General features: G+C 39.0%; 1 protein-coding gene across 2 annotated transcripts in view; it reads left to right on the top strand.

The window, feature by feature from the left end:
• ST6GALNAC3 (ST6 N-acetylgalactosaminide alpha-2,6-sialyltransferase 3) overlaps window positions 1-21,280 on the top strand; it is a 532,085-nt gene that overhangs the window by 230,027 nt on the left and 280,778 nt on the right. The window lies entirely within an intron of this gene.

Genomic DNA, 21,280 nt, shown 5'->3' on the forward strand with positions numbered 1-21,280 from the left:
AGAGGATGGAGGTATATGGACAACTAGAAAGTATGCTACACTTTTCTAGTAGCACTTTTGCAAGCCAAGATTTGCATTTTAGAGCGAAGTAAAGAATTTGCATTTTAGAGCCAAGTAAAGAACCTCCCAAAATGTGTGAAGTGTGTAGAAGTGGTTAATGACATTGTTTTTACTATTTGTTTCTATGGAGTGCGGTAAATGTGAGGTTACTATTCCTAGATGCAGAGTCCAAGCCTGTTTGATTGTTGGTGACAAGGGTACAAGTCATCTGTATGTCTATGTCACTGGGAAGAGTTTTGGATCAGATCCCATAGACAGGTCATTTTGTAAAAATACTAGAGAGGAGGGGCTCCTGGGTGGTTCTGTGGGTTAAGCGTCCAACTTCGGCCCAGGTCATGATCTCGCAGTTCTTGGGTTTGAGCCCCACGTCGGGCTCTGTGCTGACAGCTCAGAGCCTGGAGCCTGCTTTGCATTCTGTGTCTCCTTCTCTCTCTGTTCCTCCCCTGCTCATGCTCTGTCTCTCTGTCTCTCAAAAATAAATAAAGGTTAAAAAAAATTAAAAAAAAATACTAGAGAGGAAACTTAGGTGTAGAATGCTGCTACTGTCCTGAGAGTTATTCTTAGCATCCGGGGAGGGACACTGAATGCTGGCTTGATCTGTCGTCTTGTGTAGGCAATATCATACCTGAGTCACTGCTTCTGGCTAATTTGATTCTTTGAAAATTGTTTCTGTACCTGCAGGGTTTACAGGCTTTTTATTAGACCTTTATAGTAAAAAGAAGAAAGCACCATTAATAACATATAAATTCTTAGGAGTTTTGCTTGATGTTTAACCTTTAATTGGTTTTAAATCAATTTTTTAAAAAGTGTCCATTGCTTGAATTTGTTGAGTGTCCTAATAAATCGATTACCTATATAAAAATGTATCTCTTAGAGAATAGTTTGTGTCACTCTTGTCTTTTGGTACTTTCAATTTTGGCTGTCACTGAATATTCTATAACTACTGGATTGTGTTGGTCATTTCACAGGTGCCTATCACAGGTAGAAAATGAAACATGTGAAAAAAGTGTCTTATAAATTACTCTTGTGAGGGAAATCCCACCAAATGTTAAAGACCCTTTCATTTATCCAAATATTAATGGCTTTGGGGCACCTGCGTGGCTCATTTTAGCATCCAACTTTTGATTTTAGCTGGGGTCATGATCTCAAGGTTGTAAGATTGAACCCCATGTCTAGCTCCACCTGAGCATGGATCCTGCTTAAGATTCTGTCTCCCGGGGCGCCTGGGTGGTTCAGTTGGTTGAGCATCTGACTTCAGCTCAGGTCATGATCTCACGGTCTGTGGGATCAAGCCCCACGTCAGGCTCTGTGCTGACAGCTCAGAGCCTGGAGCCTGCTTCAGATTCTGGCTCCCTCTCTCTCTGCCCCTCCCCCCGCTCATGCTCTGTCTGTCTGTCTCTCTCTCTCTCTCTCTCTCTGTCAAAATAAATAAACATTAAAAAAAAAATTAAAAAAAGAAAAAGATTCTCTCTCTCTCTCTGTCCCTTCCCTGCTCCTGCACGGGCATGTGCACACACTGTTTCTCTTAAGAAATAAGTAAAAAAAATTTTATATATATATATATATATATATATATATATATATATAAAAAATAAACAGATATATATTATATATATTGGATTTTGGACTGTTACTGGAAAACTGACCTGAGGATGCAATTATTTAATTAACCACATCAACCAGGCTACCCGTTGAAATTCTGTTGGTATAGTTTTTATTTTTTTAATTTATTTTATTTTATTTATTTAGTTTTGAGAGACAGAGGGGGGCAAAGGGAAATCTTAAGCAGCCTCCACACCCAGCACAGAGCCACACGCGGGGCTCAATCTCATGACCGTGAAATCATGATTGAGCCAAAATCAAGAGTCAACACTTAACCAACCGAGCCACCCAGGCACCCCTGTTGGTATTAGTTTTTTAATACAATGACTTTACTAAAGGATATTGATCATTTATTTTGCTCCTGCAGAGGTTCTATCTTGGGAGGAAGCATAGTTACTGGAAAGAGTTTTTAAGCCTTGGAGGCACACAGGCATGGTTTACGTGCCAGTTCTGACATGCAGAAAGTAAGCATGACAACATCAACTAGCTAAGTTATTATAAATGCCAGATTGGTAAAAAAATTAAGAATCTGACAATAGCAGATGTTGGTGAGGTATAGAACGACAGGAATTCTTATGTACTGCTAGGGGCAATATAAATTGGAACAGCCACTTTGGGAAAAAGTTTCCTGTTCTTGAGTAAAGTTGAAGATCTGCACACACCATGTCCCAGTGTTTCCAGTCATTGATGTACCCAGGGGAGACACTCATGAGCATAGGCACCAGGAGGCATGGACCACGTGTGGGGCAGCATTATTCATGACAGGTGGAACCTGGTAGCAACTGAAATGTCTCTCTGTAGGACAATGGCTTAAAATTGCTCTGCATACCCTGGAATACCACACATCAACAGCAATGATGAAACTGCAGCTACGTGTGACACTAGGGGTGAATCTTGCACAAGCAATTTTGAGCAAAAATGCAAGAATAATAGAATACAGAGTGTGATTCCATTTATAGATCACAAGAAAAGGCAAAACTAAATGATGATGCCTAGGGACATATATAGGAGATAAAACTACAAAGGAAAAAAAAAGGTAAGGAGATTATCATTGTGGAAATGAGAAGAGCAGTTACCTCAGAGAGATGGACAGTTTGTGATCAGTGTGGGTTGCTGGGATGTTTACAGTATCCTGTCTTTCGATCCAGTTGAAAGTTACGTGGGTGTCCACATTATAATTATTTATTAAGTGTGTGTTCATGTTGTTTCATTTTTATGGATTTCTATTTCATATTAAAAAACTAAAAATATATTCTGAGCCCAGGTAGGATATTTATTGACCAAGAATCACACAGAGCACCTCACCTAATGTACAGCAAGAAGTAACTAAAAAGAAGCATTAGGGCATTAAGCTATCTAAAACAAGAAATATTTGAAATAGGCAATTTCATCTTATGTAAAGACAAACGGATAATATGGGTAACTTACGTGCATGATAGAGAAGTTCCATATTGTAACATGAGAGCAGGTGATGAACAGAAAATTTTGCATGGATGTTGAAATATAATATAATAACATCCAAACAGAATGACAAATTTTCCTCCAAACTCAAACAATTTTAGGCTACATTGGGAGGAAAACAAAATTTTGTGGTTCCCTACCTCCTTTTTCATGATTTCATCTTTCCTTCTCACAATTCCACCCCACCCTCACCCCCATGTCTGGGCTTCAGTCTTACTCCCTAATGCTCTGTATTCTGGTCCTCACCAAATAATTTCAGATGCAATCCTTCCCAGAGATGGTTGTATTTAAATAAGGCTTGCATTACATAAAGGAAGAAAAAGTCTTCAAGAACCAAAGTAACATAGCTTAAATGGTGGGTGGTACACTTGATGTTACTGTGCAAACAGCTTCAATAGTGACCCTCAAACCTTGCTTCAAAGGTAGCTACATACTCCTATGTTCCTGTTCACTCTACTTTAATCTGGAAGAGGGTCAATAGCCATGGCTTAGCTAAGTAAGTAGTCACCAAGCTGATGTGTTTATTTTTAAATTTTTTTTTCAACGTTTTTTATTTTATTTTTGGGACAGAGAGAGACAGAGCATGAACGGGGGAGGGGCAGAGAGAGAGGGAGACACAGAATCGGAAACAGGCTCCAGGCTCCAAGCCATCAGCCCAGAGCCTGACGCGGGGCTCGAACTCACGGACCGCGAGATCGTGACCTGGCTGAAGTCGGACGCTTAACCGACTGTGCCACCCAGGCGCCCCTAATGTGTTTATTTTTAATATCTTGGTCCTTGAGGTTTTCTCAGAAGAAAGTACAAGCTTTCTAGAAGCCACCAGACTTCCAAGAATTTTTAAACATGTAGACATGCCAGCAATAATTTCCAGACCTAGAACATCTGCAAACATGATTATTGTTAATGATGGCTTTATTGCCTGATGCTTTACTGGACCAGACATCGCTGCCATTAAGCAAAAGTTTTATGAGTGAAAATGTTTACAAGAAAGAATATCTCTCCAATACTGTCTGAAACAATGCGGGGGTGAGATGGCAGAATTTGAAGATTTAGTGGACATTGAGGAGAGCAGGATTACTTGGGAGCAAAATCTGATTCTTTGGTTATGTTTAAAATAAGATGAACTCTGGTCCCTTTGGCTTGGCACAAGTGGAAGTATAGGCAGTCTTATAAATCTGTGACAGCCTGTCCTGAAGGCCTCACAGAGAATAAATTATACTCTTTTCAAGCTTGGATTAATGTTATCAATTCACCTAGTTCTTAAATGACCTATTCTCAAGGGAAGTACAAGAGGTAAAAGTACAAGGAATACAGGAAAGATAACCCGGTGGACTTGCTTATATTTTATTTTTATTTCTTTTTAAGGTTATTTATTTACTTTGAGAGAGCATGTGTGCAAGCGAGGGAGGGGCAGGGAGTGAGGGAGAGAGAGAATCCCAAGCAGGCTCTGCACTGTTAGCACAGAGCCCCATGTAGGGCTCGATCCCTCGAACCCACGAACCATGAGATCATGACAGGAGCTAAAATCAAGAGTTGTACGCTCAACAGACTGAGCTCCCCAGGTGCCCACTTGTTAAATTGTTGGAGTATTTTTTTCCTGATCTAGACCCATAAGAAAGCAAGTTTTGAAAACTATGAAGACTATTCTAGTGAAGTTAAATTGAAAGAATTAAAATACCCTTCCTAGCAAAACAATGACAATCTAAATAATGCAGTTGGTGATTGCCTCCCCACTACCTTTGTTGTCCCCTGGCCCTTCTCTTTCTTACCCAGTACAGGCTACGGTTCTTATCTTTGGGGGAGGGGAAGCCTTGAGAAGCAGGGAAGTAAAATGAGTTACAACAAACAGGGTGAGTGCTGAAATTCTGAAAGTCCTTGCTGGCTGCAGAACCCAGAATTCCTAATCAATACTTACGTGTGATCTGACAGTAACCATGAGGAAGTGCCAAACTGAAGTTTGGACCCAGGGAGATTTAAGTGTCGTAGTAGGCCCTACACTCCCCCTGCATCCACCTCACTTTAATTCCTGCCCCACTAGCTGCTCAGATTTGCCCTTCCACGTCATTTACTGTGTTAGTAAAGCAACTCTGCATTTTAATAAGACTGACTTTGGGGGACCCCAGCTACAGCATTATGGCAGAGTTATTGTATTATTATTTGACCTTGGACATGGTTAGAAAGCATATGATACCCAGTGTTTCCAAAAAATCCCTATCTATGCTTGGCAACAACCTATGAACTCTGCTTTCTCCTTGATGCAAATGTTAATGATTTGTTTTAAATTAATTAGTTGTGGCAGATAGAGAAGGTGTAAAAGCCTAAGGTACCGCAGGGTTTGCTTCAAGGCAGCTATTGTTTCTCCCTGTTTGAAATCATGGCAGATTTTGAGGGAAGAGAAAGGAAATGAACTTCAGGCTAGATTCTGTTTAGTTTCTAGACCATGGATTTAGTCATTGTGTTGCCTTTTTTGTTGGGTGACCTGGTGTGAAGACATTGCTCAGAGCAAGCAACCTGCAACTTATTTGCATTAACTACTAGATAAGAGAATCAAGTTCTAGCAATCAATAGGATGCCCGGCCAGATCTTCCTGGTGATTGGTGGGGGTGAAAGATGTCTCCCTCACGTCTGATAAGAGAATATAGCATGCTAGAGCTGCAGAGGATTTCTGGTATTTGTGGTAGAGTGCTCTTTCAGGCACCTAAAGATGTGCTAAGTGGAGAGAAACAGGATTTCTGGAACATAGCGATCAAGTTGTAGGGCTGCATATTGATTTGCTTAACAATTTAATGAGGCCGAAATATGCCTCTTTTAAAAATGAGAACATTTTAAAGCCTCAAGTAGACTAAATAAGAATACTTAGGATCAGTTGCTGTGACAGACAGGCCGCACTAGCCTAATTAAAGATGTGCATAACATATTGATGTTGCAATAGAATTTCCTGAATTGTGGTTATAGCAACAATTAAGGCACATAGCTGACTTTCTTGGCAATAAAAGCACACACTCCACAAATTCAAATAAATGTACACATGTAACTAAAGCTGACATGAATAGGCTTTCTATATTTGGGAATATAGGCTTTGGATTTTACATAAGTATATTGAGAGCAATTATATGCAAATGAATGTTCCAAAAGTTTAAATCTGATCAATTTAATTGTTAATTAAATTCTGAATATTCATATTTGTGTAATCATAAAGCAAAAGAAATTTCAACTATCAAATTGTTATAGAAAAGGAAACAACTAAATTAACATACCATAAAGATTACTTATTTGGCATGTGCATATTAGATTCATCATTTTTAAGATAATTTATCTTTTTCCTAAGTATGAGGGCATATGTATATTGAGTGGATAAGAGATTATGTTTCTCAGTCCAGTTGTGAAATAGCAATTCCCAAACAATGTCTGCATCTCAAGGCCACCTATACTCCAGTGCTGAATGGGAGGGACAGACATAACTGTGCTCTTGGTGTAGGAGAAGGATTTGGATCGGCTGGAGAGAGGAAAGAAAGCAGAGCTGGGGAAAAGAGCAAGATTCAAAGTTCTGAATAGACACTGTCCATTTTCCTTCAGCTCTTACCACTCCCATTTGGCCAAGTGTACTACACCAAAAGTCAAGGTAAATTCCTAAGGTCTGCGTGGATCATCACCTCCACCTCACGCTCCATTGATCCATTTCTTATCTCTTTCAGATTCTATTACCCTTGTTGCTAATCTCTTACCTCCTCATTTTGCTTGGCTAGTTACCCAGTCTTTTTGTTTTGTTTTGTTTTAAGTTTATTTGTTGTGAAAGAGACAGAGACAGCACAAGTGAGAGAGAGGCAGAGAAAAAGGGAGAGAGAATTCCAAGCAGGTTCCGTGCTGCCAGTCTAGACCCCAATGTGGGACTTGAACCCACGAAGCCGTGAGATCATGACCTGAGCCAAAACCAAGAGTCAGACCCTCAACCCACTGAGCCACCCAGATGCCCCTAGTTACCCAGTCTTGGAGTGCTCTTACTGTGGTCCTGCTGTCCTGAAAACTATATATGGGGTCTCTTCTAATAATGCTTCCTTCTGTGTTACCTGACATGGGCATGGTATCCCATGCCCAAGAGGTCCCTGAGGCACTGCCATAGGCCTGCATGATCCTCTGATTTTCCAGAGAAAGAAATGAGACACATCTCTGGACAATAAGTAGGCCACTCTGCCTGGAATGCAACTTATTGTAGGGAATAAAAGATAGAAAATGAATTTCATTGGGTAATGATGATCTAGGATATAAATGGGATCCCTGAAAAGGGAAAAACCACACCCATACTTGGCAAAACAATAACACATACATTATATACATACATTCATATTCATGAAACAACATATACAAATATACAAAAACACATACATATATATATATATATATATATATATTTACATGCTTGCAATCTATACATACACACATATGCTTACAGAACAGTTTATACTTTCTTAAATATAAGCACACAGACTATATGCATATATACTATATTAGATAGTAAAATGGTTAAAATATGTGGTTAGCCAGTTAGGTGTATGTGGTATCTCTTGGGCTTGTCTACCCTCTACCACAATCCCTCCCTTCTGATGAGAGGGGTGAGCAGAAAATTCAGGCTAGTGATTAGCCAACCAAGTAATTGGTCAAGAGATAGACACATGACCCAAGATGAGCCATTTTGAACTCTTCCCAGATTTTATTGTTTTTCTGGGTAATGCTGTGCTCTCTCCTTTGGTTTTAGAGCTGTTGAGAGGTGATTCTATAGGTGGCAATGGCTGTGTTCCCTGGAGAGAATGAGACTAAGACACTGAGAGAAGCAGGAATCAGTTACAGGGCTAAAGCAGGGGCATGAACAAATACTCTAGTGCTGAGACCAGTGGTTCTTGAAGCCAGTCTGCCTTCCTCTGTGGTTTGGGCATATAAGCTAATAAAATCCCTCCTTTTTATGTGTGCTGGTTTGAACTATGCTGATTTGGTCACTTGCAACTGGAGTCCTAGCTGATACGTATGTTACAGCTTATAGTTATTTTACAAGAACCACAGCCAAACATTCTGAAGCTCATCTTTAAACAAGGTGTTGCCTGCAGGATGAGAGGAACTGTCTTTCCAAATCCATACTTCAAAACGCAGGGAGGCTGTGCACGAGGGGACACGGATGTCAGTCAATCAGTCAGCTCAGGTGTCCACAGAGATGCAATGCTGTATATCTTCCTGCTCAGGGACATATGTTCAAGAAACTAGCTTGCTCTTTTGACGGAGGAGAGTGAAGGTCACAATTTCCCAAGGTCGTCAAGCCAGAAAATGGCCAGACAAGACTGAATACTTACTGAATTTCTAGTCTTACTCAACTGATAAATCATAAAGTTTTATTATAATCATTCAGATGAAATCTTCCCAATTGCTACGAGGCATCATCAGTCAAAATAGATTGATTTTCACTTTACAAATCACATTCGTTATTGATGAAAAATCCATTATCACAGTTTTCAGTGTAGTAATTGGTTCCCCAGGAAGATATAGGGAATTTTATTCATGATCAAACCTTAGGTAGATAAATGCCCATTTTGCCAACTGCCGTGTTAACACACTTGAAAGGGGCCTATTAGAAGTTGAAATTCATTTGCGACAAGCAAAGAAACACAAAACAGGGGCGCCAGGGTGGCTCAGTCGGTTAAGCATCCTACTTCAACTCAGGTCATGATCTCACGGCTCGTGGGTTTCGAGCCCTGTGTTGCACTCAGTGCTGACAGCTCAGAGCCTGGAGCCTGCTTCAAGTTCTGTGCCTCCCTTTCTCTCTGCCCCTCCCCCCACCACTCATGCTTTGTCTCTTTCTCTCTCTCTCTCAAAAATAAATAAACGTTAAAAAAAGTTTTAAAACAAATTGTTTTAAAAAAGAAAGAAAAACCAAACAGCGCACCCACAAAAAAAAGCACCCTGATTTGAGAGTTGAAATAGGTGATAGAACTACGGCCCCAGTGGTAAGGGTTTTCGTTCACCTTTCTCAAGTTCCGACTAATAGCCTGACATAATGACAAGCACAAAACCACTCATCGAGTGGCAGTTAGTATTCACCATGAATATTCATCAATCACCACATATTTAAGAAGGGCTTGCTCAGTTACGGGCCATGTGCTAAGGATTCACAAGAAACCGCACTTAAAAAAAAAACTAAAATTGGGGTTCACAAGGAAGAGAGTGAGATAGACACAGTTACAAGTGTCCTCGAACAATATCACCTAAAGGGCATTGACATTTCAGCACCACAGATTTATTCCACTGCTGTTAAGAATAGAGAACATTCAAGTAATTTCAATTAGACAATTGCACTCAACGTCTGGAAGATAATTTGTCACTAAGGAGATGGCATCAAGTTGCGATTTCTCCAGCCTAATCATTTTCCAGAGTAGACTTACAAAGGCTTACTTATGAAAGAAAGATATTTATTAAAGAATTTTCATTTAAAAAGCAACTCTACAGCTCCTGTGTCAAATGTTATCCCACAAGGCTTGGGAAATGGCATATTTGGCTAATTGAGCAATCTGGCTAATAGAAACATTTTACTATTTAACCAATAGATTATTGATTTAAAAGGAAAATGCAACTGGGGGTACCTGGGTGGCTCAGTCGGTTAAGCGTCCGACTTCGGCTCAGGTCATGATCTCGCGGTGAGTTCGAGCCCCACATCTGACTGCTCTGACAGCCCAGAGCCTGGAGCCTGCTTCGGATTCTGTGTCTCCTACTCTTTCTGCCCCTCCCCTGCTCATGTTCTGTCTCTCTCTGTCTCTCAGTAATAAATAAACGTTAAAAATTTTTTTTTTTTTTTTAAAGGAAAAGGAAATTAAGAGTTCTGGTCTAGCAATATAGCACACTAAGATAGCTGACAGTTCTCTTGCTGTAACACCAGGACCTGCTGGATAAAATAGGATACCTTATTTAATGCCCAGCTTGTCCTTGCCAGAGAGAATGGAAAGAGAGGTAAGCAAGAACACTGATGGTGTGTGGTTTCCTGGGGTTTTATTAGTATCAACAACTGAGTAATATCTATCCTATAGGAACAGAAGGCAAGACCTGGGTCCAGGAAAGCAGAGAGTCAGAGCCCTCCCCCACCCCACGTCCCCTTCCACACACAGACCTAAAGCTGGGCCTTTACGAGCTCTGCCCTAGTGAAAGGGGAGGCTAGGACTTGAAAACTGGCACAGAGAGCAGATAAGGAGACTTATTTATATCTTCGGTCCTTGGATAACAAAAAATTATCCCTGGAAATGCAAAATGCTAGACCTCTACCCTAGTGGTCTTCTGGTTTGAATTTTACTACTTACATTTCCAGGAAAGCTGCAAGATGAGAAATCACCCCCAAATTTCATCTCTAGCTAGTGATAAACGGGCGAAGGGGACTAAAATTCCTCTGGAGGGTGTTCCCACAACTCAGACACAAGGGAGTCATTAAAAATTATAAAACACAAGGAAACAGTCTGGTTAATGTGAATAATCACAGTTGATTATAACGTATTTCCCTATACCTAGTTGTGGTGTTATATAATAAATGTGCATTTGCTCTCTCGTCCTCCTCCATGGAAGAATTCTCAGTTCCAAAATATACCTGGTTCAAGGCATTTGGGATAAAGGATCATGGACCTGTGTACTTAAGCACTTCACTTGCCATTATCTCTTTCAGTCCTTACAGACTACCTACTATTTTACTGATTTCATTAATTTTGCAAGGCCCCAAATTGGTGATTCTGTGCCAGTGACTTTAGTTGTCCTGTGAGGGCAAAGGCAGAGGCTGAGATTGTACTGGTCAGAAGATTTCATTACATGGTTTCATAGAGGGTTCGTCAGTTCATCAAGCTAGAAAGGTCATTGGGTCACACTTGCTGAATGCACTGCATGCTGGGCACTGTGCTAGGCTCTGGAATTGTAAAGACAAAATACTTTTTGTCGAAGAATACAGAGCAATTTTTCATAATGTTAAATGGTGGTAAGTGAGAGGAGTTAATGTAGAGGTTTGTTTTAGCTCTTGAAGTGTAGGCCTAGAAAGAAGATTTGTAGACAAGAGCGCAAAATATTCACTGTAGTGATCTATGTCTGCATGGTAACTTTTAGGCGACCTTTTTCTTAAGCATGCTTTCTAGTTTTTCTGCACTGAGCATGTATTGTATTTATTACTAGAAAAAATTACTAGAAGTAAGTACTTTATTTTTAAAGCAGTATCCATCTGTGAAACACTTCAGAGCTGTTTCCATCATCAAAAAAATAGAATTTAAAATGTGTAGATAAATATATTATTTGGAGTATTTTATTTCTTATTTTTTTTATTTGAGAGAGAGAGAGAGAGAGAGAGAGAGCACAAGTGGAGGAGAGGGACAGAGAGAGAGAGGGGGAGAGAGAGAGAGAGAGAGAGAAAGAGAATCTCAAGTAGGCTCCTTGCTCAGTGCGGAGCCTGGCGTGGGGCTCAATCCCAGTAACCGTAGGATCATCACTGCACCAAAATCAAAAGTTGAGTGCTCAATGGACTGAGCCACCCAGGCACCCCTGTTTGGAGTATATTAAAAGTGAGTACTCTCCTACTCCTTAAGTATAGGTTGCTTATAGTGACTTCCTTCCAAAGAGTGCGATATGGAAAAGGGAAAAATAGTAATTTTGCAGTGGAGAAACCTGACAAACACCCTCAGCCAGGTGAACAAGGTCAACATCAATAGTGTTAAATCATGTTGGTAGTATGTACCCTTGGTGTGATGCCATGAAATGCCACTTTGGCTCTTTGATCATCTCCCAAACCCATAATCCCTGTCTAATTATGAGAAAAATCCCAGACAAATATAAATTGAGGACCATTCTGCAAAATACTGACCAGTACTACTCAAAACCGTCAGGGTCATCAGAATCAAGGATGGTCTGAGAAGCCGCCAAAGGCAAGAGGATCCTAAGGAGATAGGACTACTAACTGTAATGTGATATTCTGGATGGGTTCTTGGAATAGAATAAGGACATTAGGTCAAAACTAAGGAAATCTCAACAAAGCATCAACATTAGTTAATAATAATTTACCAATATTGGTTTATTAATAATAACAAATGTATCATGCTAATATAATATTTTTTTAATGTTTATTTTGAGAGAGAGAGAGCGTGCACAAACTGGGAAGTGGCAGAGAGAGAGGGGGATAGGGGATCTGAAGCAGGCTCTGCACTGACAGCAGAGAGCCCAATATGGGGCTCGAACTCATGAACTGCGAGATCATGACCTGAGCCAAAGTTGGATGCTCAACTGACTGAGCCACCCAGGTGCCCCAAGATAAGATTTTGATTGTAAGGGAAATTGAATGTGGGGTATATGGGAATTCTCTGTATTGTCTTCTCAATTTTTATGTGAATCTAAAACTGTTCTAAAATAAGGAATTGATTTTTTTAATGGCATTAGATTTTCATCCTGTGTATCTAGATGGTTGGAATTGCTATTAACTGAGATGAGGAAGACCACAGAAAGAGGTGGTTCAAAACAATTCGAAATGTATACTATTCCAGCCCTACAGGAAGGGATGTGTGAGACAAATGCATTGTGAATACATCACTGTGTTCATTTTCTATACTGAATACAAGAACTACTTTTGGAAAAAAAGTATTCTAGAAATAATTCCTGCCGTCCTTAAAAATCTTAGGAAATTCAAATACTTCAAAGATTCCTCCAAGAACACATTGGAAATCAATCTGAGCTTTTAAATTCTGTTACTTGTACTCATGCACTTAGGCAATTTCCTTTATGGTTAATGCAACCCACTTTTTGGCAATGTAAATGACTTGTAGAATTCCTAGGAAGGAAAGGTACAAGTAAATAACTTTTTGGTGGTTCAGGATGGTATTGCATTTTGTCAATAACTCTCATAAAGCTCGACAATGTTTATTGAATTGAGCTTAATTGAATTGAGGACACTTACCTATCTTTCAATTATCTTTCCCAAAGCTCATAAGAAAATGTTTTCAGCATGTCCCCAGAAGATAGGAACAATAACATAACAATAATAATAACGATGATGATGATAAGCCAACACATATAGTGCTTACTATGTGCCAGGCACCATTCTTACTATGTGCCAGGCACCATTAGATACACTAATCTACTTAAACCTCATAATTCTAATAATTAGGTGTTATTATTATCACATTTTGCAAATGAGGCAACAGCAGCTCAGAAAGGATAAGTAACTTTTCCAAGGTTACGTTGTCCTTAAGTAGAGTTACTGAGATGTGTATCCTGGCTCCAGAGCCTCTGTTCTTCACCACCACACACACTGCTTCTAGTAATAATAGCTAATATTTATATACAGTAATCACATCTCTGCTATGTAACACTTGAGCATGGGTAAAGGGACTACTTTCTTCCTCAAAAAATGCCTCTTTCATATGTCTTATATATGCCAGAGATAGTCAAATGCTACCTGAAATATTAAGAAAATTTCAAATGTCCTCTGTAGGTGATTTTGCCTCTAGTTTTAATATATAGTGTTGGGCACCTATGATTATATTTTTCTGGTCTTCATGGTTTCTCCCAAAACTCTTGAGACAGGAGTTTCATTTAATTATCCTGTTATGCATTAGTTTTCTATTTAGTCTTTTTCTATATGTATATGTTTATGAAGTTATAATTGTGGTGCGTATAAAAGTTTGTGTATATTTTTTTACATTGCTAACCATTTATCATTACATTATTCTATAATCCTTTTTTGTTTTGGGAGTCCCATTATATATTTGTCTTACCTTTGTTTGTTATACTGAATTCTTCTGTGACTTCCAGTTAAGTTTTAGAAGATTCCTCTGGATTGTTTTAGTGTGCAATCTCAGTATTTTTTTTTTAATATTTTTTATATTTTATTTATTTTTGATAGAGAGAGACAAAGCACAAGTGGGGGAGGGGCAGAGAGAGAAGGAGACACAGAATCTGAAGCAGGCTCCAGGCTCTGAGCTGTCAGCACAGCACCCGACGTGGGGCTCGAACTCACAAACTGCAAGATCATGACCTGAGCTGAAGTCGGATGCTCAACCGACTGAGCCACCCAGGCGCCCCTCTCAGTATTTTTAAATGCTGTTTTTCTCACTTCTTTTCAATATTTATTGCATTAACTAGAGCTTATCAAACAATTGTAAACAACAGCTTCTAAAGAGATTTTTAAAAAGAGTGCTTCTAATTTTGATCACTCAGTATAAAATTGACCTGACTTGGTTTTCTTTACTGTATTAAGGAAGAATTCAATTGTTCTTAGAATTATTTTTGTAAAATCATATCTATATGTGTTAAATTATGTCAAATGGCTTTTGGGGCATCTATTAAAATAACTATGATTTTTCTCTTGAAATTTATCAAGATGACACTTATTTTGAACCACCTTAACCAATTAATTTCTTTTTTTTTTTCATAATGTATGCATTAGTCAGAATTCTTCAGAGAAACAGAACCCATAGGAGGTTCTGAAACAGATTTGTTTTTAGGAATTGGCTCATGTGATTGTGGAGACGTGGTAAGTCCAAAATATGATGGAGTAGGCTAGCATTCCTGACTTACAGTTTGAGTCCAAAGACAGCTTACTGACAGAGTTCCTTTTCATTTGGTGGAGGTCAGCTTTTGTTCTAGTGGATCTTCTACTGATTGAATAAGGCCCACCCACATTATGGTGGGTAATATGCTTTACCCAAAGTCCAATTTAAGTGTTAATTTCATCCATACACAACTTCACAGACACATCCAGAGTAATGTTTCACCCAACATCTGGCCATGATGGCTCAGCCAAGTTAACACAACATTAAGCGTAACAGTGTATAAGGCTTTTGATGAATCAATGAATGTGAAAATGTTTCATAATATGGGTTATATAAAATTATTCTCCCATATTGTGGATGTGGAAATTGAGACTAAGAAAGGTTATACAAATTGCTCCAAGTCACCCTTGCTCATGGTGGCAGGGCTGAGTCTTGAAATCTGGACTCCAGAGCCCCAAGTTGAGTCACATGATCAAGAGCATCCAATGTATTGACATGTTGTTCTTCATATTCATGTTCTTCAATTGCCTATATCTCTCATATGTGACTTGGTCTTGATTGCTTGTATTGAGTTGGATGATGAGTATAAGAGCTGAGATTTTTACTTACAGATATGAGCTGATGTAAGTCAGTTATCTCGTTGTAGTCCACATCTGGGCTAAGTACAAAAGTGAAAATCTCCTCCTGACTTTTTACTCTATTGTACTGCTAGGCATAACAACCACAACATCACCATTCTTGCTATCTTGCTGATGAATTGACTTTATATTTTTCTCCTTTTATTTCTCAAAAGAAACAGTGCTGTTTTGTAAGTTATTTAAGCCCTGTTTCAAAAGCAGTATGGTTGATAACTGTTTTATCTTGGGCTGCGCTGAGGCTTTTAACCCTGTATTGTTGAAATAATACGAGCCTTCAGGCAGGATGTGTTCAGGATAGGCTTTCAGAGTGAAAATGTTGATGTTCCCAAATTAAAGAGCTCATGGTCTATGGTAATATATTCTCTTGATTTAAAATTAGGTGGAAATTGGTATAGTTTGTCAGAAACCTACTGAGGATGAAAAATGAGGCACAGTTTTAGGTGCTGAGCTGTATGCCAAGTAGCCCTTGTATTTCTTTCTTAAGCATCTACTTCAAAGAGGCAGATTTGCCTTTGATATCTGTGGGAGCATGAATATGAACTAATTCCAGTTGCCCCCATCATCTCCAGAATTACATATTTGTTTATTTATTTACTTACTTATTTAGTGCATGGGTCTGTGGTCAATTTGCTTATTTGTTTCTTGAAACCAGCATGATCATTGTAATTCTCCTTTTCATTAAATAACCCACTCTCAGCCTGTTGTTGTTACCCCTACTTAGAGGTTGGGAATGGAGTCACCTAACATGAGGTCATTCATCTCTTCAGTGAGTGGTGAGCCTGTGTTACAAATTCTTATGCTGACAAAAAACAGGAATCATGGCAACAGAATAATATGCACCATCTGAGCCACCTTGACATTTTCCTGCTAGTAAGAAGCTTTCTTTTTTCTCTTCTGCTTTTAACTTAGAGGAATGCATCTTAAATTCTGTAGGCTACATAATCATGCCCATGAGCTCTCTCTTTTCAATGCATCCTGCCCCTATAACTAGCTTTTTTTTTTTTTTCTGTAAGTGATGCTAAGTATGCAGAAAGCCAATTAGGAGGTTTCACTTAGGATTCCTTGCTTAAATGTTTCTCTAAGCTTATGTGGCATAACAGCTAGAAAAAGATGTTAGGAGAGTAGCATATTTTATATCCGTCCTTCAATTTCTCACCTTCATGCCTTAGTTCAAACTGGAAAGCTTCCATCTGCCATCTCTATATGTAGAAAATCTACCCATCCCTCAAAGCCCTGTCCAAAGGCCATTTCCTCCATGGTGGTTTGCCTGATTCTCCTTAGAAGTCAGTTTCTTCCTATGAACCCCTCAGCACTTTCTATTGTAACTAATATTGATAAACATTTGTATAATTCTTCTTGCTTTACAAAGTTTATAGACCTCTTATCCCATTTAATAAATAATCTTGTGAACTCGATATATTCTCCATTTGAATTAAGAACATTAAACAAATGAAGCACAGAGAGATTAAGTAATTTGTTAAATGCCGCATAACTGTCCTCTGTCTTCTGACATGAAATCTCTTCCTTTACCAGCTGTATCCTTTTGGTCTCGAATTATTGTCATCTTCTTAGCTAACCCTTACTGAGCACTTCTTTTTGCCAGGTATTCTTCTAGGTGGTTATATGCAGCAGAAATAATACCTAACACCTCCTTTCCAGATACTCCATCTTTAAAACAATTCTATGAATAGATATCATTATCATCCCACTATTTACAGATGAGTACTCCAAGGAACAGGGAACTCAAGTAACCTACTCAAGATCAGATAACTGCAGGAAGTTACTGGGAGTGTCAGTCTTTCCACATCACAAATATGGTGTCTAGTCAGTGAAAATGCTATGAAAACTCCCAATTGTCAGAAGCCACACTCAGGCATCAAAGCAAGATTGAGCTCCATTTCCTTTGCATTTCAAATCTTGCAGGAGTGCATTCCATAGGCAGAATACAAATGCCATCAAGGACCTAGTCATCAGGAAGCCTGGGAAATATGGCTGTTAGTTTTTCAGCCTTTGCTCTGCAGGACAGGGGAAGAACACAGAAGGTAAAAATAGATATGGAGCACTAGTAGATGATACTTAGCATAGCTTTGATGGTGATGTGAGTCCCTTGGCCATTCCTTTAGAATAAGACCCTGTCGAGATGGTCATGGAACGTTGTCACTCAGATTTGTAGTGGTTTCACTGGACCAGCACAGCAGAAGTGAGTGACCACATAGTTTGATGTAGGAAAAGATTGCTTGTTAACAAGTACTGAAACACAGGACTGAAAAAGGAGTGGTTGCTTTCTACAACTTCTGAGAACAAGCTTATTCTATCTTTAATGGAATATTAGTCAGGCAAACAGATGCCCGGAGGGTTATATCCAGGTGTTTTCCTACTTGCAGTCACTCAGTGCATGTGCAACCATCCAAAGGCTTATTTTTCATTTATTTGTTTATTTATTCATCTATTTATCTGTTTATTTTTATTTTAGAGAGAGGGTGAGCTGGGGACAGGGACAGAGGGAGGGAGGGGGAGAGAGAGAGAGAGAGAGAGAGAGAGAGAGAGAGAGAATGAGTCTTAAGCAGATTTCACACTCAGCACAGAGCCTGATGTGGGGCCCTATCTTGAGATCATGGCCTGAGCCAAAAACAAGTCAGACGCTCAAGCCACCCAGACGCCCCCAAAGGCTTCTTCAATTTTTCAACTAAGTAATGATTGAATAGAACCTTTGTTTCCCTTTTCCTGCTTAAATGCTCCTTCATTAGCTTTACTTCTTGTTCATAACCATCATCTCCTAAGTTTTCTTCAACTTGTCGATTTAAATGCTGGATAAATTACTACCAGTTGCTCATCTAACATGTTGTTTCATCAGTTGCTTGCAGGTTCCCACTCTAGAAAACAGTCTTAGCATGGAAATGTCCCATCACTGTATCTTCCCCACTACCCCCAACTGATAAGGGCAGGCTTTGCACTGACGAATATGTGTCTTGGGTGGGCCTTTGTTTGAAAAAGTGCCAGAGACTCCTTTTATGGGGAATAAATGTAAATGTAAATGTAGACATTTGTTTACCAAAAAGACTGGTAACTTAAGAATTACTAGCTAATAATCACTCTACTTGTCAGTGTATTGTGTCTTTTCCAATTAGTCCTCTTTTTATGAAGAACCCAGCCTAGAATATCTCATGGATTTTTTCCCCATAAGTGTACTTTTGTGAAGTTTCCTGGGAGATTGATTGGAACACAAGGATTTCAGTTCATGGCATCCTGTTAATCGGTGCAGATTTGTTAAAGTCATTAGTGTTATAAATTTCCTTGTACTTATAGTTTTCTTTACCTGGAGTTAATTTGTTGGCGGTGCATTAGTGTGGGCAGAGTACCTTCCACCAACTCAGTGTTTTTAATGGAGCTTACTCAGTTTAATAACAGTGGAGATCCCCAAAGGAAAAACAAGGCATTTGGCTCAGATTTGTGGGAGCTGAACCCGCTAGAATGTTCTGCTGGGGGACTCATCACTAATCTACCAACAACTGGAGCCTGTATCCCATCAATTCCTCTTCACTGAAGCTAGGAGATGTGGTGCACTTTCTTCATCCAGTCATTTCTTTTATCTTGCTTTTTAATTCATGAAAGAGACACAGGAACATTTGGAAAAGTTGGGACTCGGCAGATTGTGAGATTGATTTTCCTTTGTTGGTCCCCATAGTATTCAGATTTGAGATAAGGTACTTAACTTCCTGGGCTCCAAGTTGCCTTCTATAGAACAGAGTCGATACCAATTCTTGGAAAGAAATCAGGCCATGATGAGTCAGGTTTTCACCATGTGGGGGCTGTGCTAAGTGTTTCAGGGCTAATGGCAGTCCTTTATGAGGTAGTGGATAAGGTGGTTACAAGGTTAGAGCCTGTGATGTGAATCCATGAATAGTCCTTGAGACTGTTCGGTCTACAGACACTGACATCTGCCCATGTCTTGACTTATCTCTCACAGTCCCTGCTCCCCATAGTGCTCAGTGCTTTGGCTGTGCTGAATCACTTTGAATTCCCAAATACACAGTATATTTCATACCTTTCTGAATTTTCAAATGCCTGCCTCTCCCCTCATTTACTTGACGAACTATTCAGCTTCCAGGCCTTTTCTGATAACCTCCTTCTTCACCGTGTGCTTCTGTTCCTTGTGTAGCCTCTACATATTTCTGTCAGAGTGTCTATAACCATTTGTTGCCAGTACTTGTGTGCAGAGCTGACTTCCTCTCTCTAACCGCAAGCTACTTAAAAGTAGGATCCTCTTTAGACCTCAAGTCCCTTCCATTCTCTTCCTGTCAGTGTTAGTACCTCCACTCAGAAGGAAGCACATCCAAAAATATTTTAAAATGTGTGAATTTCGGTGTAGTGTTTATTTCAACCCTGATAGAAAACCAGATTGGTTTATTCAGACACGTGAGCCTCCTCTATTAGAGTACATTCAATGGGTGGAAAAGCTCAGCAAGATTTGTATTTTATAAAAATCACAGGAGGAAGGACCAGTGATCAGAAGATATGAAGGCAGATTTGAGCTCAATATAAGTAATGACTCTCTGGGCATTGAAACTGTTCAAAGCTGGATGCCTAGGTGGCTCAGTGGGTTAAGCGTCCAACTTCAGCTCAGGTCATGATTTCACGGTTCGTGAGTTCGAGCCCTGCATCAGGCTCTGTGCTGACAGCTCAGAGCCTGTAGCCTGCTTCCGATTCTGTGTCTCCCTCTCTCTCTGCCCCTCCCCCACTCACACTGTCTCTCTCTGCCTCTCAAAAAAAAAAAAGAAATGTAATAAGAAAAAATTAATAAAAAAAGAAACTGTTCAAAGCTAGAATGTGCTGTCTTGTCAAATAATGGGGTCTCATGACTGGAAGTATTCATTCCAAGACTCACAGGGATGCTGTTAAATATATATTCTTACATTGTTTTGGAAATAAGTGCTTGCCAAGATTCTTTCTAATCGTAAGAGTCTATTTTTATCTCTATAATTCAGTTCAAATATCATTAAAGTTCTCATAATTTCCAATTATGGAGTTGATATCCATCAATTTATCTCAACCTTCATTAAAACTTTTTGTATTAATCTAAGTCAATGAAACAATTACCTTCTGCCTCACTCCGCAATGAATCTAGCTGTCCTTTTTTATCCATGTTTTGCTTCACTCCTTGTCTATAAATACATAGTAAAATTCCTAAGACTTTTAAAATGTCTTTCAAATTAAGTTGACCAATACTTGAATGGCAGACCAGATGTAATAGGACGTATAGAGAAGTCATGAAAATGATTATGGGAGCTAATGTTTATCAAGTGCTTACTGGCATTTTACGTATATCAACATATTTGTTATTCACAACAATGCTGTGTGGTAGGTAGTATTTTCCCATTGTATAGATTAGAAAACTGAAACATAGAGAAGGTTAATTAATTTGTCCAAGATCATAGAGCTACCAGGTGGAAGAACCCTAGCAATTTGACCTAAACTCTGAACCTGCAACTTTAAGCATTACTGACTCTTAATGAATAAATTTAATAAGATACTATTCTCTTACCTTCAAAGATGATTTCACCTGGTAGAATTAGTGTTTATTATATAATGGAGAAGGCAGTCCTTGCTTTTACTTATTCTGAAGATTTCTTCTTTCAGGTTTCTCTTTGTTGTTATTGCTTTAGAGTATTCTGGCATTGGCCAACCCAATCCAAGCTGGTGTATATATATATATATATATATATATATATATATATATATATATATATATATGTGTGTGTGTGTGTGTGTACACATACACATATATACCATGCTTATATACCATTTATGGTTTTCTAAACTTGCTATCTAACTACGTATCTTTAGTCTGAACTCATAGGAATATGATTCTGTCTCCATGATTATGTTAATTATCCTCCCCTGAGACTTCTCTCTTTATATTTTGCTTTTGTGGGAACCACAATAGTATGCAATAATCCAATGACAAATTGATTTCCT

This window comes from Panthera leo, chromosome C1, assembly GCF_018350215.1.
Source record: "Panthera leo isolate Ple1 chromosome C1, P.leo_Ple1_pat1.1, whole genome shotgun sequence".
Taxonomy (NCBI): domain Eukaryota; kingdom Metazoa; phylum Chordata; class Mammalia; order Carnivora; family Felidae; genus Panthera; species Panthera leo.